We start from the raw sequence: 26,567 nt of genomic DNA on the forward strand, positions 1-26,567 counted from the left end.
TTACATGATGATAACAGATCAAGATCAATTTACCAACAAGAGATAGCAAACCTAGGTGTGTATGCACCAAAAACAGATCTTTCAAATACGTGAAGCAAAAACTGATAAAGCCGAAGGAAGAAATGGACAAATCTGCTATTATAGTTGGAGACTTCAATGCTCTTCTCTCAGTAATTGATAGAACCACTAGATAGAAAATTCACAAGGAGCCAGGCGTGGTAGCTCATGCCTGTAATCCCAGTACTTTGGGAGGCCAAGGCAGGAGAATCACTTAAGGCCAGGAGTTTGAGACCAGCCTGGGAAACTTAATGAGACCCTGTCTTTACAAAATAATAATAATAATTTTATTTCATTTTTGGCTATCAATCATGCCACATTATTTTAAATTACATACAAAGATCTAACATGTCACCCAGGGACCATTTTACCCACTGCTTTGATTGGTCGCCAATCTCTTGTCTCTCTCTTCAGCAATGGTGAGGCAGATACCTTTTCCTTGGGGAAGAGAAATCCATGGCATGTTGCCCTTGCAAATAACAAAAATGTTGGAAAGTGAAGTGGCAAAGCTGTTGCCCTTGGCATCTTACATGTGAACCACGTCAAAAGATCCAGGGTGCCTCTCTGTTGGTGATCATACCAATTCTTCCCAGGTTGGCACCTCCAGTCACCATACACAGGTTACCAGTGTCGAACCTGATGAAGTCAGTAATCTTGCCAGTCTCCAAATCAATCTGAATGGTGTCATTCACCTTGACGAGGGGATCAGGGTAGGAGATGGTGCGAGCATCATGAATCACCAGATGAGGGATTCCTTTTGTGCCCACGAAGATTTTTCTCACTTTTCACAACTTGTACTTGGCCTCCTCAGGTATAATACAATGTAGAGCAAAGTGACGTTTGGTGTCACAGATCAGACAGAAATTATCTCCCATCTTGTCAATGCTGATGACATCCATGAATCCGGCAGGGTAGATTATATCAGTTCGGACCTTGCCATCGATCTTAATGAACGGCTGCATGCAAATCTTCTTTACTTCCTCTCCTGTCAGGGCATACTTAAGTCTGTTCCTTAGGAAAGTGATGAGGAGGAGACAATCTCTCAACTCGTGGGGACTGGTGGATGGACAAGGAGCAAACACGCCAGTCAATTTATCCAGCATCCAATGCTTTGGAGCTGCTACCTGCTTTAGATGCTTCTTGGGACCAGAAGCCATGGCTACGTTAGGCACGGAAAGAGAAAAAATAATAATTTTAAAAATTAGCCAGGCATAGTGGCACAAACCTGTAGTCCTAACTACTCAGGAGGCTGAGGCAGGAGGATTACTTGAGCCCAGGAGTTTGAGGTTGCAGTGAGCTATGACTGCACCATTGCACTCCAGCCTGGACAATGGAGATAGACCCTGTCTCTAAAAAAATAAAAAAGAAAATAATAAGGATATAGAAGAATTGAACAACACCTTCAACCAACAGGATCTAACAGAGCAAACAACCCTATAACAGCAGAATACATGTGCTTTTCAAGTGCCTAGGGAGCATTCACCAAGATTAACCATGTCCTGGATTTTAAACCAATCTCAACAAATGTTTAAAAAATAATAATAAAACTAGAAATCCCTAATCACTGCCCTCTTTTCCAAGCTGACTGTGACTCTTACCCAGATGTTCTCCATACGTAAGCTTTCAACAGGGGAGAATGATAGAATTCCCTCAAGAACCCCCATTCCAGGTCACTGAGGCACGTGAGCTTCTACTAAAGAAATAATTTCCAGTAAAAGGCTACAATAAAGGGAATAGGTGTTCCCACTAGGCCTGGATTAATGAGTACTCTAACTTGGAGAAAAGCGATTATTTCCAGCGCTGCCTCCGGCATTCTTCCTCCACCTAGAAGTGATGCTATGAGAAGTGAAATTACTTATAAATCAGTAGTGCCCCAAGCACTTTTTAAAAGAGGCCCCACATGTAAGCTCCACTAAGTATAAATAATAACACTAATAACACCTCCCTCATCTTGTCTTTATCTCTGGGCCTGGGAGGATCAAAGTCTTCCGAGAGGTACAGCTTCAAAGGCGTCTCCTTCCCAGATCCAGGAATGGGCGCACTCCAACAGGCCCCTACATCCTTGGCTTCCACATTTCACAACTGTTAGAGGCTCCAAAGCATTTACAGTGGTTGATAGAGTCTTTCTGAATATGATGCCTCTTTTATAAAATTAATGGCACTATTTCCAGTGGCGGCATCAGCAAAGAAACTCCTTTTCGAGGGCAGGGTGTCCATCCCATTGTTTGATTTTCTGCCATCCCTTTAAGTGCCTTAATGCAATGCTTGTATGAATTAAGTTGACTGCCAACAAATTTTGCTTTGAATACCTTTTACATTTCAAGGCACCCCTGGAAATAATCGGAGACTATGGGAGACGTGGAATTAGGGAGCTGTGGGAAAGCAGGGTTGACAGTGCCATCTCAAGATTTGGCGGGCGTCATTATTCAGTGACCAGAAGTAGGGAGCGGGGATAGTCTGGGGCCTGAGAGGAGGGTTGCCCTGATGGGCTGGACTGGCTCTGGAGTCACTGACTGAACCAGGGACCAGATGTCTGCAGAAGCGTGGTTCAGGGTTAGACCTGCAGAGAGATGAATCACCCAAGAGAGTGTCTAAACCCATCCTCATAGGGTTAACAAGAATTTAGATGCCAGCTTTGGGGCAGAAATCTAGTTATAATTAAGCATTAAGCAGGTTGCACTCTGGCCCAATTCCTTAAACTGAAAGTCATGCAGCTCAAGATACTAAGTGTTTAAATCCCCATTTTCCCATAGATAGGACTTCTGATGTTACAATCACAAGGCTTTTAAGAATTGCTCAAGATATTCTTCATATCCTGAATTCCAGCAGGAAAGGCTGATGCTAACCAGTTTGAAGACCCCATAAGGAACCAAATCAGCATGAGAATGCCGTTTCTTCATCTCCCTGTCCTATGACTTCACCCTGCACTCTTCCACCAATCAATAATCCCCATACCTCAGCCCTTTCCTAAACCCTTAATATCCCTAGCCCCAAATTCCTTAGATTGGTGGAGTTGAGGTTTCCTCCCACCTCCTCATTTAGCTCTCCTATGATTATTAGACTTTTTCTCTACAGCAATCCCCCTTGTCTTGGGATATTGACTTGCCAGGCATTGGGCAAATGATCCTGTTACATATCCACTGAGCCATATGTGGAAGCCTCGGCCAGTGCCGGTCAGTATGAAGGAATTTGGTCCATTTCTAAATAAGAATTTGGGGTTGTTGATTAATTGGGGTAAGGGGAAGGAAATCATCAGGATGTGGAAACTGCATTCTTTGGTGACTCAGCTCCTGTGGGGTCCTTAAGACCAGCTGGCATCAGTAGTTTTATTGGTATGCAGAACCTGAAAGAGTATCTCAAGTGGAAAATTTAATGTTTTATAATGTTCAAGTTGTTATCTATAGAGCAGCTAAGAGGAAGGATCATCTCATAACAGGGTTCATGTAATTCTGAGTCGATAGGCCCCAAACAGCTGTGAGGAAGTGGATCAGAGAGCAAGCACACCTCATGGTTAATGCTGACTGTGCTGCAAGCTTGGTTTATCTTCGTTTCTCCCCCTTCCTTCTTCCCTGATTAATTTTATAAAGTCTATAGGGACAGTTTCACCACTTAGAGGTTCCCATCCCTCCTCTGCTGTCATCTCTCTAGGCTGGAACCCCAATGTGCATGGGCTTAGCATTTGCCAGGTAATGGGAATGGTGGTCTGTTCCCACCTGCTCCCACCTCTGTAGCGACTTTTCTCTATCAATTAACCCCTCTCTCTCTCCTGTACCATCGACTCTCCCCGTAAACCAGCTCCTCCCCAGCATGCAAACATCTCCCCCCTCTTAACAAACCAAATCGTTCTTGATTCCCAGTCCAGAAGCAGCCCCTTCTCCTCCTCCACAAATAACTAAACTGACTTAGGAGTGCCCTGCATCTGGCCTGTGCTCCCTCATCGTCCAGCAGGGCTGCACCTGTGGAAAGCAACCTGCAGCCCTTGTGTTCCACCGCACCCCGCTGCGGCCCTGTCCACAGACCATCTGACCGGCACCCGACAGTGGGCATACCCCAGCACGGACCACCTTCCTCCCTGAAACCTCCCCTGCTGGGTTCATTGCTGCCATGTTTTGTGTTCCTCCTGCCTCTCTGGTTTCTCCTTCGGACACTTGGCTGGTTTCCCCTCTTCACGTGGGCTTCAGTCCTGTTCTCTTTTCTTTTGCTCCTTAGCAGTACTTTCTCCCTGGGTGCCAAGTGTCACCCATGTGCTGACAACCACTGGGCTGACATTTCCAGTGCAGCCAATCCCCTGAGCTCTGAACGCATCCTCCCGACTGCCTGCCCCGCATCTCCCGCTGGAAAATGGCACTTCTGTCCACGTGAGTGTGAACCTCCACTCCTGCCTTCCCTCACCCCTGCACCCAAACCCTCAGCAACCCCTGCGCCTACTCCCTCTGAAATCTCCTCTGCCAGCTGCTGCTCCTTACATCCACTGCCACTGCTCATGTCCAGAACACTGACATCTCTCCCTCGACCTCCACAAGCCTCCCCGCTTCCGTTCCTGCCTTCTCCAAACCCCACACAGCCCTTGAGCCACCATGGTCATCATGTCTCTTTCTTGCCCAGAGTCTTCAGTGGATTTCCATTGGCTTTCATTGAGAGCTGTAAGTCCTGAACGTGACCCACGAGGCCTGGCATCTGCCGCCATGGGCCCCCTTTCTTGCTGTTCTCGTGTCCTTACCCCTTTGTCACTGTGTCCAGCCACACTGACCTCCTTTCAATTCCCTGAACTCACAAAGCCCTTTCTCCAGGTCAGGACGGTGCTCTCTCTGCTCCTTCTGCTTGGAGCAGCCTCCCTCCCATTCTCTGGCCAGCTCACATCGACTTCTCTCTAGGTCACTGCCATAAATACCCATCTCCAGGGAGGCCTCCCTTCCACCCCAGCATGCATCTCACCTTCCATTGTGATCTCTTGTCACACCTCAGCTTCTCCTTCTCAGCATGTATTACATTTTGCATTCTGAAATGTTCATTTGTGTGAATCATTGTTTAATATTTATTTCTTCCACTTAACAACAACCTAAGGGCAGGGGTGATCCTGTCTGTTTTCATCATGACTATAACCCCCTAGCTTTCAGAATAGAAATAGGCACAGAAATAGGGGTTCAATACATTTTTTTGAATGAGCACTAAATATTCTGCAGTAACAGATAAACACACAGACACACAGATGCTTACAAAAGCGTGATTGCCTGTTGTAGCTGTTGGTGTCCCACCCAATCTCTTTCACTGTTCTGGAGTCTGCATCCTCCCAGCTGCTGTGTGTATTGGCTTCAAATGTCTCAGAACTGCCCTGCTTCTTTGGGGAGCTGCCTGGCTGGCAACCCTCAGCCCCCTGGATGGCAGGCCTGCCCCTTGCCTCCCGGTAGGGTCAGCAGGACAGGGAAGGGGAAGGCAACCCTGCAGTGCTGTTCATGCTCCAGGGCTCCCCATCAGTAAGCTGAGGCTAGATGTGCCTGAGCCCACTTCCTTTCCTCTCCTGCTCCCCTAACCAGTATTTCTTGAGCGTTCTCCCACCGTAAACCACTTGAACAACAAACTCTGAAGCAGGGCATGGTGGCTCATACCTGTAATCCCAGCAATTTGGGAGACTGAGATCATTTGAGTGGATTGTTTGAGCCCAAGAGTTGGAGACCAGCCTAGACAACATATTGAGACCCCTGTCTCTACAAAAAAAAATTTAAACATTAGCCAGGCATAGTGGCACGTGCTTGTAGTCCCAGCTACTTGGGAAGTTAAGGTGGGGGATCACTTAAGCCCAGAAGGTCAAAGCTGCAGTGAACCATGATCATGCCACTGTACTTCAGCCTGCAGCAGAGTGAGACTCTTTATTAAAAGAAAGAGAGGGAAGAGAGAGAGAGAGAAGTAAGAAAGCAAGAGAAAGAAGAAAGAGAAGAAAGAAAAGAGAGAAAGAAAGAAAGAAAGAAAGAAAGAAAGAAAGAAAGAAAGAAAGAAAGAAAGAGAGAGAGAGGAGAAGAGAAGAGAAAAGAGAAGAGAAGAGAGGAAGGAAGGAAAAAGAAACTATGTCCCAGGTTCGGCTTCTAGGAAGTCCAATAAAAAACACTTATAATGGGAAAGAAAATATATGTGGCATCAGGGATGAGAGAGAGAAATTAAATGAAACAAAATGAGAGAAGTCTTGTACCAGTGCATGCCCCTAAGAATTGAGGTGAATGAATCACATCTCACATCTTTTATCCCTCCTTGGAATTACTGAATTAATAAATGGGAGAAGAGAAAGAAGGAGTGAAAGAGAGGAGAGCAGAGTGGAGGACAGCAGAGGATTTCTCTTTTATTGCCCCTAGGAGGTCATGATGTGTCCCATGAGGCCAGAAGGGGTCTGCTGGTCCCCAATCCCTTAATGGAAGCTCAGCTGCTTCTAAAGGAGGAAAAATGAACATTAGTTCCCTAAGCCTCCTTTGCCTTGGAGCCAACCAGCATGCCCTGTGTTCTACAACATAATCCTTTGTTAATCACTAGCTAGGGCACTAGGTAAAGCAGTTTTTCAAATCCTGGCTCCTTGAGCTCATGGCATTTGAGATACACAAATATGTTGCCATGGTGACTCAGTGACAGATTAATTACTAAATCCTCCAGGAGTAAAGCTGCTTTAATGGTGTAACCTTAGTGGATAGGAGCTTGTTGGGGGGTGGCGGTGCAGTGATTCACAGCCCTCTCAGCACAAAGTTGGGGCCAGCAGATCTGGGACTAGGGGGAGGTGGAGCAGCCACAACCCTTACCTCACACCATTTCCTGGAGCCCTGGGTTTCCTGAGTCTATCCTGCCTCTAGAAATGGAATCTCTAGCCCCAAAACTTGTCCTTGAAAAGTATCTGCATCATCCTTTTATCCATGCCTTTGCCAGTCATTATGCAGCCTGCGTCTCTGCATGGTTAATGAGCTAATCTTCACATCCACTCCCCACTTCCCCCACCACTAAGCTCTTAGCTGGAAAATCCTCTAAAGCTATTGGCTAGCAGGGCTCTGCCCAACAAGAGTAATAGTGTTAGGCATAGGATTCTTCAAAGGAAGAGAGGAGGAAAATATTCTGGGACAAATACAATGGATACAGATCTCATCAAGGAACCCAAGGTAGAATCTAGCCCACATTTTTAAGTTAACAAGATTAGAAAGTTATGTAATTCTCACAAATAAGCTTGTTCTTTATAATCCACAACAGACTTTTACAGATTCAGGTGGGTTCTTTGGCCCAGGCTGGAGTGAAATGGTGGGATCTCGGCTCACTGCAACCTCCACCCACTGGGTTCAAGCGATTCTCCTGCCTCAGCCTCCCGAGTAGCTGGGATTATAGGCATATACCACCATGCCCAGCTAATTTTTGTATTTTTATTAGAGATGGGGTTTCGCCATGTTGGCCAGACTGATTTCGAACACCTGACCTCAGGTGATCTGCCTGCCTGAGCCTCCCAAGGTGCTGGGATTACAGGCATGAGCCACCGTGTCTGGCCTCAGGTGGGTTCTTGTATGAGCCTTGGTGGCTGTCATTTCTCCCAAATGATGAGCTGAGATGAAGGCACAGATATCTTTGAGTGGTTACGGAGTTGAGATATTTACAATAAGTTTGCAATAATAACTGAAGTGACTCTAACCACACCTGAGTGGAAACAGTTTTCCAAAAAGCCACAATTTCAGATAAACCTGACTCTAAGCAGGGAAAGAAGTAAGACATTAAAGGTGATATTTTGAAGCTTTGGAAAGGCATTCCAAAAGTTTTTGAGCCCATCTAACAACCATCTCTGTGTGTTTTGTCTCCTTTCTGTAATATTTAAATGTAATTTTGATGTCTGCCAGGTTAAATTATCCATTGACCAAATTATGCCATTAAGCTTAAATGCTGTAATTATCCTTAATAGATATAACTACCAGCCTGTTTTTGCTTAGTGGTTGTAAAGTTTTATGCCTTTTAATAATCCTCCTACAGGTTTGAAGGTTGTTTTTTTCAGATAGCTGAAATTCGGCTCTGCGTAGTATCAAACCAGATCAAAGAGTCTCACTGTGTTCACCAGAACAATATGAGCTTGAAAATGCGGGGTTGGAAGAAGAAACACACCAGAAAATGATGTTCTTTCAAGAAAACTGGCAAACCAAGAAAATCCTACACAAATTTTGCAAAAAGAAGGCTAATCTAGAATACGTGTTTCTCTACATACGCAGTTCAAGTGCAATTTAAAAAAGAATTTTTTTTCAGCATTAAGTTTATATAAAATCGGCCCTCTTTTTATTCTATGTGCTTCATAATCTTCTTTTTCAGGGATATTTAGAGTTGGATTTTTGCAGATGATACCCTGTTCTTTTTATGTTACAGCATAAATTTTTTATTTTTTGTTTTTTGTTTTAAGAGCCGGGGTCTGGCCAGGTGCAGTGACTCATGTCTGTAATCCCAGCACTTTGGGAGGACAAGGTGGGTGGATTGCTTAAGCTCAGGAGTTCAAGACCAGCCAGGGCAACGTGTCGAAACCCCATCTCTACTAAAAACATAAAAATTAGCCAGGCATGGTGGTGCATGCCTCCCAGCTACTCTGGTGGCTGAGGCAGGAGAATTGTTAGAACCTTGGAGGAGTAGGCTGCAGTAAGCCGAGATCGCATCGTTGCACCCCAGCCTGGGCAACAGAGTGAGACCCTGTCTCAAAAAATAAATAAAATAAAATAAAGAGTTGGGGTCTGGCTCTGTCACCCATACGAGAGTACAGTAATGCAATCATAGCTCACAGCAGCCTTAAATTCCCAGGCTCAAGCAATCATCCTGCCTCAGCCTCTCATGTAGCTTGGATTACAGGCATGAGCCATCTCACCCAGCAAACAACATGCACTTTTCATTCCACATTTTACATCTCTCCACCCTGGGTTATTTTTTTTGCTTTGGTTCTATCTATTGAGGTGTCTTATTTTCAACTAAGTGTTGTGTTTAGGAGCTTCTTTTTGTGGGTGGATTATACTAACTCTCATCCTTAACCCAGAGTGGGATTCAGACATTTTTCTTCTTTTTCTTCCCCCCTTACTTATATGGCATCAAAAACCAAAGCAAAAATAAATCTTTGATTAGTACAGAGAAACCTGATTGCAAAAGGTCATCATACCAGCCTGAGTAACACAGCAAAGCTCTGCCTCTACGACAAATATAAAAATTAGCTGGCTGTGGAGGTGCACGCCTGTAGTCCTAGCTCGCTGGGAGGCTGAGGTGGGAGAATCGTTTGAGTCTAGGAGTTTGAGGCTGCAGTGAGCAATGATCAGGCCACTGCACTCCACCCTAGGCAACAGAGTAAGACCCTGTCTCATACAAAAACAAAAACAAAACAAGATTCTTGTAAAAGTGAAGGAAACTGGCTATTGCAATGGGGAGAACTCTCTAACCATAAGATCTGCAAATGTCTCGAGAGTTAAGCAAAAAGGGGTTTCCTTTTATAGGGAGGAGAAAATGAGGCTAGAAAGTGGGGTGAATGGAAACGGCATGATCAGAAAGTAGATCAGCAGCTGGGCGTGGTGGTGGCTCACGCTTATAATCCCAGCACTTTGGGAGGCCAAGGCAGGTGGATCACTTGAGGCCAAGAGTTTGAGACTAGCCTGGCCAACATGATGAAACCCTGTCTCTACTAAGAATACAAAAAAATTAGCTGGGCATGGTGATGGGCCCCTGTAATCCCAGCTACTTGGGAGGCTGAGGCAGGAAAATCGCTTGAACCTGGGAAGTGGAGGCTGCAGTGAGACAAGATCATGCCACTGCCCTCCAGCCTGGGCGACACAGTGAGACTCCGTCTCAAAAAAAAAAAAAAAAGAAAAAAGTGAGTAGATCAGAGAATGTTGCTGCCCAGGTGGGTCTAGGCTTAGGAGGGGCTGCTGAGGAGGAGCCGGTTCTGGCCCAGGCTGAGAGTGGGTCAAGTTCAGGGCCCTGGGGAAAGGAGATTTTGATTAAGAAGCATTTTGTTCTGATTGATCAGTAGGGACATGCTGCTCAGCTAATCATTTATGAGGTAAAGAACAGGAATTTGGCAGGTTAGTGTCTGACTTTGTCTGGGTAAACGAAGGCAGGGTTTCCCAGCCCCTGGGCCACAGATCAGTAGCAGTCTGTGGCCTGTTAGGAACTAGGCCACACAGCAGGAGGTGAGCAGCAGGCCAGCCAGCACTACCACGGAGCTCCACCTCCTGTCAGATCAGCACCCACATTAGCTTCTCACGGGACCACGAGCCCTACTGTGAACCATGCATGTGAGGGATCTAGGTTGCACGCTCCTTATGAGAATCTAACTAATGCCTGATGACCTGAGGTGGTGCAGTTTCATCTCAAAACCACCGCCCCTACCCATCTGTGGAAAAATTTTCTTCCATGAAACTGGTCCCTGGTTCCAAAAAGCTTGGGAACTGTTGAACTAAGGAGGATCCATGACTCTTATCTATGTTATATGCGGAAGGGTCAGGAGTGTCTTTGCAGTACATGCCTTTTGCTTCCCAGAACACAAAAGTAGGGGGATTTCTTAACCCTCACTGTTTTCCAAGAGTTACAGGGTACACTTAAGTAAGGTTTAGTGTTGTCAATGACTACATTCAAGGCCAGACTTCAGGAGGCCCAGAACACATCATATGATGTTTTGCTGGTCTAGAAGCAAAAGAGAGCATCTATGTTGGCAGAAAGAGTGAACAGGGTTGTCCCATCTGGGGCATCAGCCTTTACTCGTGCCCTCTTCTCTCTCTTCCATAGCTCCATAGAAGCGGCAATGAGCTACCTGTGAAATGGAGAAAACTGTGACAATCTAGATTCTTTCCATTCCGCAGCCTACTTTCTATAACCTTATTAGTTCATAACACAAAAATCTAATTTTAGAATTTCATTTATCTCTCATTAGTCGCTGTTTTCAGAAAATAGCAATTTACCTGGCTATAAAATAATGTGTGTTTATCATCGAATATGTAGACATCATGGGAAGGATAACATCAGTAAGATGGCCACATAGGAAGCCCTGGACTCTCCTTCTCCCAGTAGACACCGCAACTCAACAACAATGCATGGACAAGTTCCCTTTTTGAGGAATTCAGAAACTAGTTGAGAAACTCCTGCACCCTGCATGAATATGAAACCAGCTGCACTGAAGCCGACAGGAAAATTCAAAACACACTCTCATTATAATCCCTACCCCAACGCAGCACCATACCATCAGAAGGAAACCATCTGTTCCCAGTTTCTCCCTAGGGAGAAGAGTTGAAGCAGGTACCCAGCCTTCCAACTTGTCCAGGGTCTGCTCAAGGGACTGATTTCTGTCTCTTCTTAGAGCACTGATGAGACCTAGTGAAGGGGTGGCCTGCCCCTCCACACCTGTGGGCGTTTCTCGTTAGGTGGAACGAGAGACTTGAGAAAAGAAATGAGACACAGAGACAAAGTATAGAGAAAGAAAAAGTGGGCCCAGGGGACCGGCGCTCAGCGTACAAAGGACCCACGGGGCACCGGTCTCTGAGTTCCCTCCGTATTTATTGATCATTATCTTTACCATCTTAGAAAAAGGGAAGTGGCAGGATAATAGGATCATCATAGGGAGAAGGTCAGCAGTAAGACATATGAATCAAGATCTCTGTGACATAAGTTTAAGGAAAAGTGTTGTGCCTTGATATGCATATGTAAACATCTCCATAAACCTTTTTAGTGCATAAAGAGCAGCATTGCGCTAGCAAGTCCCGCCTTTTGCCCTAAGGCAGTTTTCTCCTTTTTCAGTAAACAAAACATACAATCGGGTTTTACACCGAGATGTTCCATTGCCCAGGGACGGGCAGGAGACAGATGCTTTTCTCTATCTCAACTGCCAAGAGGCCCTCTTTCCTCTTATACTAGCCCTCCTCAGCACAGACCCTTCACGGGTGTCAGGCTGGGGGGCGATCAGGTCTTTCCCTTCCCACAAGGCCATATTTCAGACTATCACATGGGGAGAAACCTTGGACAATACTTAGCTTTCCTAGGCAGAGGTCCCTGCGACCTTTGGCAGTGTATGTGTCCCTGGGTACTTGAGATTAAGAGAATGGTGATGACTTTTCACAAGCATACTGCCTTCGGGCACTTGTTTAACAAAGCACACCCTGCACAGCCCAAAATCCGTTAAACCTTGAGTCACCACAGCACATGTCTCTTGCAAGGACAAGGTTGGGGGTAGGGTCACAGATTAACAGCATCTCAAATACAGAACAAAATGGAGTCTCTTATGTCTACTTCTTTCTATATAGACACAGTAACAGTCTGATCGCTTTCTTTTCCCCACACCTACTATAATCAAGATACCTTGGGGGCCTCTGAGAACAAAGCATGAAGGTTTGAGAGGCCCCAAAATCTCTGGGCAGAATGACTGATGAGGATTTCCTCCTGCGCAAGTTCAGTTGTGAAGATAGGGAAAGGTGGCTACATTTTCTAACGCATAGATACTGACACAAAAACTCAAGGAATATGAAGAAACAGGGAAATATATTCCGAACAAAGCAACAGGATAAATCTCCGGAAAGAGTCTCAGTACAGTGGAGATTCAAGCACACCTTATTTTACTGCACTTTATTGCATTTTGCAGACACTGTGTGTGTGAGGGGGTGGGGGGGGTGTGTGTGTGTGTTTTCACAAATTGAAAAAAAAAAAAGATTCTGCATTAAGCAAGTCTAGCAATGCCATTTTCCCAACAGCATGTGCTACATGGTGTCTCTGTGTCACATTTTGCTAATTCTTGCACTATTTCAAACACTGTCATTATTCTTATGTTTTTCATGGTGATCTGTGAGTGTAATCTTTGATGTTACTGTTGTAATTGTTTTGGGATACCACACACCATACCCACATAAGATGGCAAGCTTAATTGATAAATATTGTGTGTGTTCTGACTGCTCCACTGACCAGTCATTCTCCCATCTATCTCCCTCTACTGGGACTTCCCTACTCCCTGAGACACAACAATATTAAAATTAGGCCAATTAATAATCCTACAATGGCCTCTAAATGTCCAAGTGAAAGGAAGAGTCCCATATTTCTCACTTTAAATCAAAAGCTAGAAATGATCAAGCTTAGTGAGGAAGGCACGACAAAAACCAAGATAGGCTGAAAGCTAGGCCTCTTGTGCCAAACAGTCAGCCAAGTTGTGAATGCACAGGAAAAGTCTTAATGCATATTAAAAGTGCTACTCTGGTAAATATATAAATGATAATAAAGCAAAGCAGCCTTATTGCTGATATGGAGAACGTTTGAGTGGTCCAGATAGATGATCAATGCAGGAAAAACATTCCCTTAAACCACAGCCTAATCTAGAGCAAAATCTGAACTCTCTTGAATTCTTTGCAGGTTCAAGAGAGGTAAGGAAGCTGCAGAAGAAAAGTTGGAAGCTAACAGAGGTTGGTTAATGAGGTTTAAGTAGGAAAACTGTCTCTGTAACATAAAAGTACAAGGTGAAACAGTAAGTGTTGATGTAGAAGCTGCCGCAAGTTATCCAGAAGATAATTAAGATAATTGATGAAGATGGCTACACTAAACAACAGATTTTCAATGTAGATGAAAAAGCCTTCTATTAGAAGAAGATGCCATCTGGGACTTTCACAACTAAAGAGGAGAAAGTCAATGCCTGGCTTCAAAGTTTCAAGGATGGGCTGGACTCTTGTTATGGACTAATGCAGCTAGTGACTATAAGTTGAAAGCAATTTTTATTTGCTATTCTGAAACTCCTAGAGCCCTTAAGCATTATGCTAAATCTACTCTGCCTGTGCTCTAAAAATGGAAGAGCAAAGACTGGATGACAGCACATCTGTTTACAGCATGGTTTACTGAATATTTAAGCCCACAATTGAGACCTACTACTCAGAAAAAGAGATTGTTTTAAGTATTACTCCTCAGTGGCAATGCTCTTGGTCAATCAAGAGCTCTGATTACAGATGTACAAAGAAAGTAATGCTGTTTTCATCCTGCTAACACAATATTCATTCTTCAGCCCCTGGATCAAGGAGCAATGTCAACTTTCAAGACTTATAATTTAAGAAACATATTTTGTAAGACTATAGCTGCCATAGATATTGATCCCTCTAATGGATCTATGCAAACTAAATAGAAAATCTTCTGGAAATAATTCAGCATTCTAGATGCCATTAAGAAGATTTGTGATTTACAGGAGAAAGTCAAAATAGCAACATTAACTGGAGTTTGGTAGGATTTGATTCCAACCCTCATGGATGACTTTGAGGGTATATCAGTCCATTCCCACATTGCCATAAAGAAATACCTGAGACTGGGTAGTTTATAAACAGGTTTAATTGGCTCCTGATTCTAAAGGCTGTACAGGAAGCATAGTGGCTTCTGCTTCTTCAGGAGGACTCAGGAAGCTTCCAATCATGATGGATGGCAAAGGGGGTGCAAGGCAGTTCATATGGCTGGAGTAGGAGGAAGAGAGAAAGTGAGGAGGTGCCACATGCTTTTAAACAACCAGATCTCATGAAAACTCTATCATGAGGGCAGTACTAGGGGGATGGTGCTAAACCATTAGAAACCATTCCCATGATTCAATCACATCCCATGAGTCCCCATCTCCCACCAGGCCTCACCTTCAGCATTGGGAATTATATTCAACATGAAATTTGGGTGGGGACACAGATTCAAACTGTATCATTCTGCTCCTGGCCCTTCCCAAATCTCATGTCCTTTTCACATTTCAAAACACAATCATCTCTTCTCAACAGTCCCCTAAAGTCTTAACTCATTCCAGCATTAACTCAAAAGTCCATAGTCCAATGTCTCATCTGAGACAAGGCTAGTCTCTTTTACCTATGAGCCTGTAAAATAAAAACAAGTTAGTTACTTCTAAGATACAAAGATGGTATAAGCACTGGGTAAATACTCCATTCCAAAAGACTTGCTCCCATGATTCAATTACCTCCCACCAGGTCCTTCCCACAATATGTGGGAATTCGAGATGAGATTTGGGTAGGGACACAGCCAAACCATATTGTTCACCCCTGACCTCCCAAATCTCATGCCCTTACATTTCAAAACTAATCATGCCTTCCCAACAGTTCCCCCAAATCTTAATTCATTTCAGCATTAACTCAAAAGTCCACAGTCTAAAGTCTCATCCAAGAAAATGCAACTCCCTTCTGCCTATGAGCCTATAAAATCAAAGCAAGTTAGTTACCTCCTAGATACAATGAGGGTACAGGCATTGGGTAAATACATTCTGAATAAAAGAAATTGGCCAAAAGAAATGGCCCCAGCCCCCATGCAAGCCCCAAACCCAGCAGGGCAGTCATTAAATCTTAAAGCTCCAAAATAATCTCTTTTGACTCCGTGTCTCATGTCTAGAGCACTCTGATGCAAGGGGTGGGTTCTCAAGGCCTTGGGAAACTCCACCTCTCTGGATTTGTAGGGGTCAGCTCCTGTGACTGCTGTCATGGGCTGGTGTTGCATGCCTGTGGTTTTTTCAGGTGCAGGGGGTAAGCTAAGAGTGGATCTACCATTCTGGGGTCTGGAGGATAGTGGCCCTCTTCTCACAGCTCCACTAGGCAGTGCCCCAGTGGGGACTTTGTGTGGAAGCTCCAACCCCACATTTCCCCTCTGCACTGCCCTAGCAGATGTTATCCATGAGGGCTCCACCCCTGCAGCAGGCTTCTGCTTGGACATCCAGGCTTTTTGATACATCCTCTGAAGTCTAGGTGGAGGCTCTCAAGCCTCAACTCTTGCACTCTGAGCACCCACAGGCTTAACACCACATGGAAGCTGCCAAGACTTATGACTTGCACTCTCTGAAGCAGCAGCCCAAGCATACCTGGGCCCCTTTAAGCCATGGCTAGAGGTGAGGCAACTGGGACACAGGGAGCAGTGTCCCAAGGCTGCAAGAGGTGGCAGGGCCCAGGCTTGGCTCACAAAACCATTCTTCCCTTCTAGACCTCTGGGTCTGTGATGGGAGTGGCTGCACAAAGTTCTCTGAAATGCCTTGGAGGACTTTTTTTCATTGTCTTGGATATTAGTACTTGGAACCTCTTTACTTATGCAAATTTCTGCAACCTGCTTGAATTCCTTCCCTGAAAAAAATGGGTTTTTCTTTTCTACCACATGGCCAGGCTGCAAATTTCCCAAATTTTTATGCTCTGTTTCCCTTTTAAATACACGTGCGGTGATGCATGCCTGTAATCCCAGCTACACAGGAGCCTGAGGCAGGAGAATCATGTGAACCTGAGAGGCAGTAGTTGCAGTGAACTGAGATCATGCCACTGCACTCCAGCCTGGCAACAGAATGAGACCCCATCTCAAAAAAAAAAAAAGTGGAGCCTGAAAATGTGTCTAAATTGCTGAAACCTCATGATCAAACTTGAATAGATGAGGAGTTGCTTCTTACAGATGAGCAAACAAAGCAGTCAATCCACACTAAGACATATTATATAGATGCTTATTGAGTTATGATGGGATTATATCCTGATAAATCCATCATAAGTTGAAAATACCATCGGTCAAAAATGCATTTATTGCTGGAAACACAGCAGATGGTCTTTGATTATGATGGTTCAACTTAAGATTTTTTGATGAGCCAGAGCAATTACTTAGTCAAGAAAAAGAAACAAAAGGCACCCAAAACTATCTCTGAAAATAATATGAATAATATTACCTTTTTTTTTTTTTTGAGACAGAGTCTTGCTCTGTTACCCAGGCTGTAGTGCAGTGGTGTGATCTCGGTTCATTGCAACCTCTGCCTCCCAGGTTCAAGCGATTCTCCTCCCTCAGCCTCCTGAGTAACTGGGATTACAGGCGCACACCACCACACCCAGATAATTTTTGTATTTCTAGTTGAGACAGGGTTTTGCCAAGTTGGCCAGTCTGATCTTGAACTCCTGACTTCAGGTGATCCACCCACCTTGGCCTCCCAAAGTGCTGGGATTACAAGCATGAGCCACCATACCTGGCAACATGATCTTACATATAGAAAACTCTAATGCCTCCATGAAAAAAACTCTTAGAACTAATAAACCAATTCAGTAAAGTTGTAGGATATAAAATCAACATGTAAAAATCAATTGTATTTCTATACACTAACAATAAATTACCTGAAAAGGAAACAAAAACAAAAAATCACATTTATAGTAGCATCAAAAAGAATAAATTACTTATGAATAACTTTAACAAAAAGGTGAAAGACTTGTACGCTGACTATTGCAATACACCGATGAAATAAATTAATGAAGGCACAAATAGATGAAAAGACATTCTGTGCTTATAAAGTGAAATGATTAATATTGTTGAGATTCCCACAGTACACAAATGATCTACAGATTCAAAGCATTTTCTTCAAAATCCCAATGGCATTTTTTACAGTTGAAGAAAAAAAATCCTGAAATTTGTATGGAACCACAAAGGACCCCAAATAGCTATTACAATCTTGAGCAAAAAGAACAAAACTGGAGGCATCACAATCTCCTGGCTTCAAAATACATTACAAAGCTACAGTAATTAAAACAGCATGGCACTGGCATAAAGACAGACATATAGATCAATAGAACCGAATAGAGAACTCAGAAATAAATGCAGGCATATATGATCAACTGATCTTTGACAGGGTGCCAAGAATACACAGTGGAGAAAGGGTAGTCAGTTCAACAAATGGTATTGGGAAAACCAGATATCCATATGCAAAAAAAAACAAAAACTGGACCATTATCTTATGCCACACACAAAATCAGCTAAAAGTGAATTAAATAACTGAAATTTTAAAATTTCTAGAAGAAAACATAGAGAAAAAGCTTTATGACATAGTTCTGGCAATGATTTATTGGTTATGACATCAAAGATGCAGGCAACAAAAGCAAAAATAGACAATTGGGACTATATCAAACTAAAAAGCTTTTGTAAAGCAAAGGAAATAACTAGGTGAAAAGACAACCTATGGGATGAGAGAAAATATTTAGAAACCATGTATCTGATAAGGAGTTTAAAACTATAATACAAATGACTCTTGAAAAACATGGCTTTGAACTGTGTGGATCCACTTATACACAGATTTTTTTCAACCAAATGTGGATAAAAAACACAGTATTTGGGGGAAGCAAAACCTGTGTATACAGAGGAATGACTTTTCATATACATGGGTTCCACAAGGCCAAGTGCAGGACTTGAGTATGCATGAATTTTAGTATACCCAGGGGATCCTAGAGCCAATTCCCTGCACATACCAATGACAACCATACGTAAGGAATATCTACAACTCAATAGCATAAAAAAAAAAGACATGATTTAAAAAAGGGTAAAGGATTTGAATAGACATTTCTCCAAAGAAGGCATAGAAATGGCAGGTATATGAAAAGATGCTAAACATTACTTTAGGGAATCTTTAGGAAAATGCAAATCAAAACTGCAATGAGGTATCACCTCACTCCCGTTAGATTGGCTATGATCAAAAAGATTGCAAGTGTTGGTGAGGATGTAGAGAAATTGGAACCCTTGTACTCTGTTGATAGGAATGTAAATTGGTACAGTCATTATGGAAAACAGTTTGGAGATTCTTCAAAAAAATTAAAAGTAGAACTACTTCTAAATATATATTCAATAAATGGAAAACTGGATCGCAAAGAGATATCTGTACTCCCATGTATTATTCATAATAGCCAAGATACAGAAACAACGCAAGTATCCATTAGCAGATGAATGGATAAAGAAAATGTGATATATACAGTAGCTACAATGGAATATTATTCATCCTTTTAAAAGGAGGAAATTGGGCCTGACACGGTGGCTCATGCCTGTAATCCCAGTGCCTTGGGAGGCCAAGGCAGGTGGATCACTTGAAGTCAGGAGTTTGAGACCAGCCTGGCCAACATTGTGAAACCCCATCTCTACTAAAAACACACATACACACAAAAAAGTTAGCTGTGCGTGGAGTGGGTGCCTGCAATCCCAGCTACTTGGGGATAATGTGGCATTGCTATTCAATGGGTATAAAGTTCAGTTATGCAAGATAAATAAGTTCTAGAGATCTGCTGTACAACATTATGCATACAGTTAACAATACTGTATTGTACACTAAGAATCTGTTAAGAGGGTAGATCTCATGTTAAACATTCTTACCACAATAAAAAGAAAAAAGAATTTGAAATTCAAAAAAGTATCTAAGTTCCACAAAGTAGAAGGTAACCACAGTTAACATTTAGATATCTTTTCTCTTAAGACTTTTTCAAATGCACAAATCTGTATGTGTACTTTTTTCATTGTATATTTATTACTGGTTATCACAGTATATTTTATTGATGTTTTATTGTTGTTGCTGTTGCTACTGTTGTTACTATTTGTATATGTGGTTTTTGTTTCCGTTTTTGTTTTTTGAGACAAGATCTCACTCTGTCACCCAGGCTGAAGTGCAGTGGTGCCATCTCAGCTCACTGCAGCCTTAAGCTCCTGGGCTCAAGTGGTTCTCCTATTTCAACCCTCTGAGTAGTTGGGACTACAGGCGCACACTACCATGCTCAGCTACTTTTTGTAGAGACAGGGTCTCACTATGTTGGTGGTCTCAAACTCCTGGGCTCAAGTGATCCACTTGCCTTGGCCTCCCAAAGTGTTGGGATTGGAGGCATGAGCCACTGTGCCTGGCTGCGTATGTGTTTTTTAATAGCTACCTGTCAATGCCTATCAGTTAAAGACCTCCAAGGAGTTGAACAAATGGGGTTTGCTGCTCATTGTAATCAAGAAAAATACACACCTCAGGGAACCCTAGGGTGACTTAGTGGGAAGATGTTTTAAAAGAATTAGAGGATTGGGGCTTTTATTAGCTGATTTTGAGAAGGGTTCCAGGGAGCAAGGCTGTGCTCTGAATTGGCTGCTGTCTGGAAACAGGGGCAGCTCTATGATTGGGTATCTGAATCGCTGGTATTTAGCAGGCAGGAAGAATAAAGTGAAGTAAAGAAGCAGAATCACCACTAAGCCTGGACGAGGCATGTTTGGTCACTTTTAATGTCTTCTTTTGGGTTCAGAAACAATTACAGAGAAATTTGGGTTTTGTCTTGATCCCTCAGGGAGACAAAGTGGCCTCGATTGATATTTGTGTTCTGCTTAAGTGTTTATGTTCAACAGGAGATGACAGCAGCCTGGTAGTGATGCCCTTTCTCAGCGGTCAGGGGCCACTTCTCATGCCTTACTGAACTCTCTTATTAGTTTGTAATTGATTCTCTTGGACTTCTAGTTATGGTTTTTAAAAAATATGTCACAAATTTTATATAATTTCTCTCTTTCCTTTCTCTATTCCTCTTATTCTTTTATAATTTTATACTGGAATTTCTAGAACACTATCAAAGTATAAAAATGATAGAAGGCCTCTGTCCTATTTCTCACTTTAATTGGAATGCCTGTAGTATTTTTATTATTAAATATCTTTTTGGCTGTGATGATAATGATGTCTGGGGAGACTTTTCTTCAGTATACTGAATAAAGATCCTTCCTGTTAGTGTATTCAGAAATGACCGTTCAATTTTTTCAAATGTTGTTTTGTATCTATGAAGATAACCGTATGCTTTTCTCCTTTTCTATTCTGACGTGATGAACCATACTAATGGATTTCCTATTATTCAAATATCCTTGCACTTTCGGAATGCCAATTTGAATTATTCCTGAATGAGCATCTGAGTCTGAAGTACTGTATCTATTCACAAGTGAGATTGGTTTCTAAATTTTGTGATGTCATCTTGGCTGTGTTTTAGCATCAGTGCTCCTCTAGTTTCACAAAACAAATTGGGAGATTCACAGCATTTTTATGCATCTGGAAACAAGTTACGCAGAATAAGAATTGCCTATCCCTTTAGAGCAACACTGACCCATAGAACTTTCTGAGGTGACAGAAATGCTCTATATCTGTCTTCTCCAATATGGCAACCACTAGCCACATGTGATTACTGAGCACTTCAAAAGTGGCTAGTGAAATTGAAGAAGAGAATTTTACATTTTATTTAATTTTAATTAATGCAATAACCTATGAAACCATGTCTCCAAATACCTTTCTTGTAATTTCCTAACAACTGTTTCCATTTCTCCTATGGTTATTATTCTTCCTTTTCTTTTCTTTTTTTTCTTTTCTTTTTCAGACAAGGTCTTGCTCTGTTGCCCAGGCTGGAGTGCAGTGGCATGATCTTGGATCACTGCAACCTCCACCTCCCAGGCTCAAGCAGTCCTCCGACCTCAGCCTCCAGAGTAGCTGGGACTACAGGTGTGTACCACGCCTGGCTACTTTTTGTATTTTTAGTAAAATGAGGTTTCACCATGTTGCCCAGGCTGGTCTCAGACTTCTGGGCTCAAGTGATCTGCTCACCTTGGCCTCCCAAAGTGCTGAGATTACAGATGTGAGCCACCGTGACCGGCCTCTGTTTCTTTTGAAACAATTTTGGCAGTTGATAATTGTCTTAGAGAAAAAATGTCCTCTGAATTTTCAAATTCTTAAGCTTAGAGTTGTGTACCATTTTTCTTACATGGTTTTAATCTCATTCTCCATAATATCCTCTTTCTTATTATTAATGTTATATAATTGCATTTTCTCAAGTAAGCTTATCAGAGGCTTGTCTCTCTTGTGGAATCTCAAACTTAAATGCCTACATTGCCAGGCAACTAAGCATTTGATTTTGAGATCCTCAGAAAGTTCCCCTGCTCCTTCTGAAGGCCAATCCCTATACCTACGTACCCCTGGATCCCACCTCTACCCACCTTCTCAGGAGCCTTATGTGATTACATAGCCCCTTACCCTTGCTGTACCTCCAACCTTTATCCTTGTCTATTGAATTATTCCACTAGCATTTAAACATGACTTAATCTCTAGATTTCCCCTCTTTTTCCAGCTACTCCCTAATCTCCCTTCTAGTTCCTTCTGCATCATGACTGTATTAATTATCTATTGCTCCATAACAAATTACCTCAAAATTCAGCACTTTAAAGCAATAAATATTGATGATCTCTCCAGGAATCCAAGAGTGGCTTAGCTGAATGGGTCTGGCTCAGGGCATCTCACGATGTCAGCTGAGGCTAGAGTCATCTGAAGGCTTGCCATGGTGGGAGGTCAGAGGGCTCAGTTCCTCCGCATATGGGCCTCTCCAAAGAGCTACTCATGACATGGTGACTTCATTCCTCCAGAAAAAGTAATCCAAGAGAAAGAACCACCAAGACAGAGCTACAACATCTTTACAACCTAATCTCAAAAGTGATAGACTATTGCTTCTGCCATATGCTATTAGTCACACAGACCTACCCTGATCCGATGTGAATACCTGCAGGTGGGGACCTTGGGAGCCATCTTGGAGGGTGGGCACATTTTAAAAATTATTTTCCCTGGTGCTAGGTTTTTCTTCAGGTCAAGAAAAGTTTCTTCTATTTTACCCCCTGATTTCTCTGAATATTGCATCCCATTGCTATCACCAATTATCTGATGTTGGGCCTCCTTCCTCTCTTCTCAATGTCTACTATTTTTTCCTGTCTTGCATTTTATCCTGTACCATTTTCTCTCTATTCTGGGAAGTTTTCTCAAGTTTTCTCTCCACATCACTAATTTAATTTTAAATAGGTTTTATTCAGCTTTATTATTTTTTGAAGATTTAAATTCTATGACTAAACTCTGCTTATTTTTTAACCCCCATTTAAGATAGCTCATCAGCCACCTACTTTGTCACTTCTGCTGTATTATCATTCACCATTAGTCTCATTTCAAGATCATATCTTAAAGATATTGAGAACACATCATAGACATTTTCTAAAACTTGCTCCTTCTTTATAAAAATCTTTTTTATATCAATAGCTTTAGGGGTATAAGTGGTTTGGGTTACATGGATGAATTTTATAACAGTGAAGTCTAGAATTTTAGTGCGCTTGTCATCTGAGTAGTGTACATTGTACCCAATAGGTAGTTTTTCATCCTTCACCCCCTGACCCTCCCCACTTCTGAGTCTCCAATGTCCATTATACCATTCTGCATGGCTTTGCATACCCAAAGCTTAGCGTCCACTTATCAGTGAAAACATGCAGTATTTGGTTTTCAATTCCTGAGTTACTTCATTTAGAATAATGGCTTCCAGTTCCATCCAAGTTGCTGCAAAAGACATTATTTTCTTCCTTTTTAAGGTTGAATTATATTCCATGGTGCGCATATATATATATATATATATATATATATATTTATATATTTTTATATATTACATATATGCACACACAAATATATATATAACATTTTCTTTATCTACTCATCAGTTGATGGGCACTTAGATTGATTCCATATCTTTGCAATTGTGAATTGTGCTGCCATAAACACATGTGCAGATGTCTTTTTGACATAAGGACTTACTTTCCTTGGGTAGATACCCAGTGGTCGGATGGCTGGATCAAATGGTAGATCTACTTTTACTTGTTTGAGAAATATCCATACTGTTTTCCACAGAGGTTGTATTCATTTACATTCCCACCAGCAGCGTATAAGTTTTCTTTTCTCCCCACATCAACACCAACATCTTTTTTTGTTTGTTTGTTTGTTTTTACTTTTTAATAATGACCATACTGGCTGGGGTAAGGTAGTGTCTCATCGTGGTTTTAATTTGCATTTCCAACATGATTAGTGATGTAGGGCATTTTTTCTTATATTTTTTGGCCATTTTTATATTTTCTTTTGAGAAATATCTATTCATGTCCTTTGCCCACCTTTTAATGGGATTATCTGGTGAGGTTTTTGCTGATTTGTTTGATTCCTTGTAGACTTTGGATATTGGTCCTTTGCCAGATGCATAATTTGCAAATGTTTTCTCCCATTCTATAGGTTGTCTGTTTACTCTGATGATTATTTCTTTTGCTGTGCAGAAGTTTTGTAGTTTAATTAAGTCCCATTTATTTATTTTTGTTTTTGTTGTATTTACTTTTGGGGTCTTAGCCATAAATTCTTTACCTAGGCTAATCTTCTTCTTGAATAAACTTTTTTTCCAAATAATTCTCCCCTTCTATATCTCAATTCTCCATCTCTTAACGATAAATTATTTTCTTAGCTGCCATATCAGTATTTTCTTTTTACTAATTTTTGAACAAAGTCAATCTAATCCAGGTGTTTAGGATGCGGATAAGTAAAACGTTGTTCCTCACTGTGAGCCTCTCTGTTATTAGTATCTTCCTCTCACTTCTTAGGCTGGAGGGCCAGTTGATATAAACTTGCAATTCTAGTTGTACAATCCAACAAAAACCTGGCAAGGGAGAAGAGGGAAGAAGATTCATGCACTCCCCTGCAAGGGAGCTTTATTTTTGCTCTTCTCTGTTGGGCAAAACCACTATCCCATGAATTAACTTTTTCTAACTTACTGTGTAGCTTTGTAGTGAAGAGTTTGGTCCTGCCCCAATTGACATCTGGCCTTTGCCTTAGGCTTCTAGAAGGTAAGCTATGCCAAATCTAATAGGAGTGCCTTTGTTTAAGGATGGGGCTGGCCACACTGAGTTAAAGGCTTAGGATAGAAGCTGGCCATGACAGAAAGCCCAAACATGTGACTTAGAACGGGGACTTTGGAGCATGAAGTATCAATTGACCTGAAGACGAAGTTCAACAAGGCAATCAATTGATCAATCATGAGCACATAACAAAACCCCAAATAAGAACTCTAAATACTGAAACTTTGGTGAGCTTCTCTGATTAGCAATACTTTTTGAGCATTGTCACATATCAATACCAGAAGGGTGACATGTCCTGATTCCATGGAGAAGGAACAGAAGCCTCATGTTTGGAGCACTCCTAGACTCTGCCCTATGTATCTCTTCCTTTGGCTGATTTTATTATTTATCTAGTTAGTTAGTTTAGTTAATTAGTTGAACAGTCTCCCACTGTCACCCAAGCTGGAGTGCAGTGGCACAATCATAGCTCACTGTAGCCTCAAATTCCTGGGCTCAAGTGACCGTCATGCCTCAGCCTGACTTGTAATCCCAAAGCAATGGGATTACAGGTGACAGTCACTGTACCTAGCTTTTTGGCTGATTTTAATCTGTATCCTTTCCCTTAATAAACCATAACTGTGAGTGTAATAGCTTTCAGTGAGTCCTGTGAGGCTTTCTAGTGAATTATCAAACCTAAAAGTGTTTTGGGGGAGCTCTCAAACTTATAGTTGGCATCAGAACAGAGAGTGTTCTCGGGTGGAAACTGTGTCCTCTAAGTTTGCAGTTTGGCTAATGCCAGGTACTGAACTATGCCAAGGTCCAGCCAAGACCATACACTACTTCTTTCCTAAGGCTGCTGTTTTATGTTGGCTAAAGTCAACCCTGTAAATGCTGGGCAAAAGGCAGTCTAAGTATTGAAATTCTCCCACGTGCCTCTAGCTCCCCTACCTCCATACCTCACCACTTAAGTCAGAGGGTCCCATCTGCTACTTACTAAGAGAGACCAGAAAGCCTACTGTCAACCTCTTCTTCAGTGTCATCCTGTATATGCCACATTCAGTGCACACTCCTTGAAATCCCTGACATGGATTATTTTTCTCCACTTACCATATTCAGTTGGTCTATTTTTTTTTTTTTTTTTTTTTGAGATGAAGTCTCGTTCTATCACCCAGGCTAGAGTGCAATGGCACATCTTAGCTTGCTGCAACATCTGCTTCCTGGGTTCAAGTGATTCTTCTGCCTCAGCCTCCCAAGTAGCTGGGATTACAGGTGCGCCCCCATGCCTGGCTAATTTTTGTATTTTTAGTAGAGAGGGGGTTTTGCCATGTTGGCCAGGCTGGTCTTGAACTCCTGACCTCAGGTGATCCACCAGCTTCAGCTTCCCAAAGTGCTGGGATTACAAGTGTGAGCCATCACGCCCGTCCCTGAGTTGGTCATTTTAAGACGTGCCATGGATTGTGAGGTGGTGAGAAGGGAGTCAGTTGGTGGAGTAAGTTATATTGCTGTCTTAACAGGAATAGAGGAAATAGATCTAAAACAAGATTTGAGCTAACGTAACATGAATATTTTGTCGGGGAGGGAAACCATTGGAAAAGTATGTATTTATTTTAATCTTCACCCAATCTATCTCTCCTCGCCATACCTGCCTGATATGGTTTGAGTATATCCCTCAAGAAGTTCAGGTGTTGGGAACTTAATTCCGGAATGTAGCAGTGTTGGGAGGGGGTGCCTAATGGGAAGTGTTTGGGTCATGGGGCTCCACCCTCATGAAGGGATTAATGCAGTTCTTAAGAGACTGGGTTAGTTCTCCAGAGAGCAGGTTGTTATAAAGTGGGTCAGCCCACTTCATTTCTCTTCTTTTCACAGGCACTGGTTTCACCTTCCACTTTTCCACCATGCTGTGAAAGCCATGAGGTTCTCACCAGATGTGGCCACCCGATCTTGGACTTCCCAGCCTCCAGAACTGTAAACAAAATAAATCTCTTTTCTTTATAAATTACACAGTCTTGAGTATTCTGTTCTAGAATCAGAAAACCAACTAAGACACGGCCCTCCACCTTCATTGAAATATTAAGTGAGCCACTCCCAATCTTGTTTCTTGCCTTTAT

The 26,567-nt window shown here is 42.4% G+C and overlaps 1 pseudogene; it reads right to left on the bottom strand.

The window, feature by feature from the left end:
• Positions 1 to 424: 424 nt before the first annotated feature.
• LOC112633367 lies at positions 425 to 26,567 on the bottom strand (annotated as a pseudogene).

The sequence above is a fragment of the Theropithecus gelada genome, chromosome 10 (assembly GCF_003255815.1).
Source record: "Theropithecus gelada isolate Dixy chromosome 10, Tgel_1.0, whole genome shotgun sequence".
In the NCBI taxonomy this organism is placed as follows: domain Eukaryota; kingdom Metazoa; phylum Chordata; class Mammalia; order Primates; family Cercopithecidae; genus Theropithecus; species Theropithecus gelada.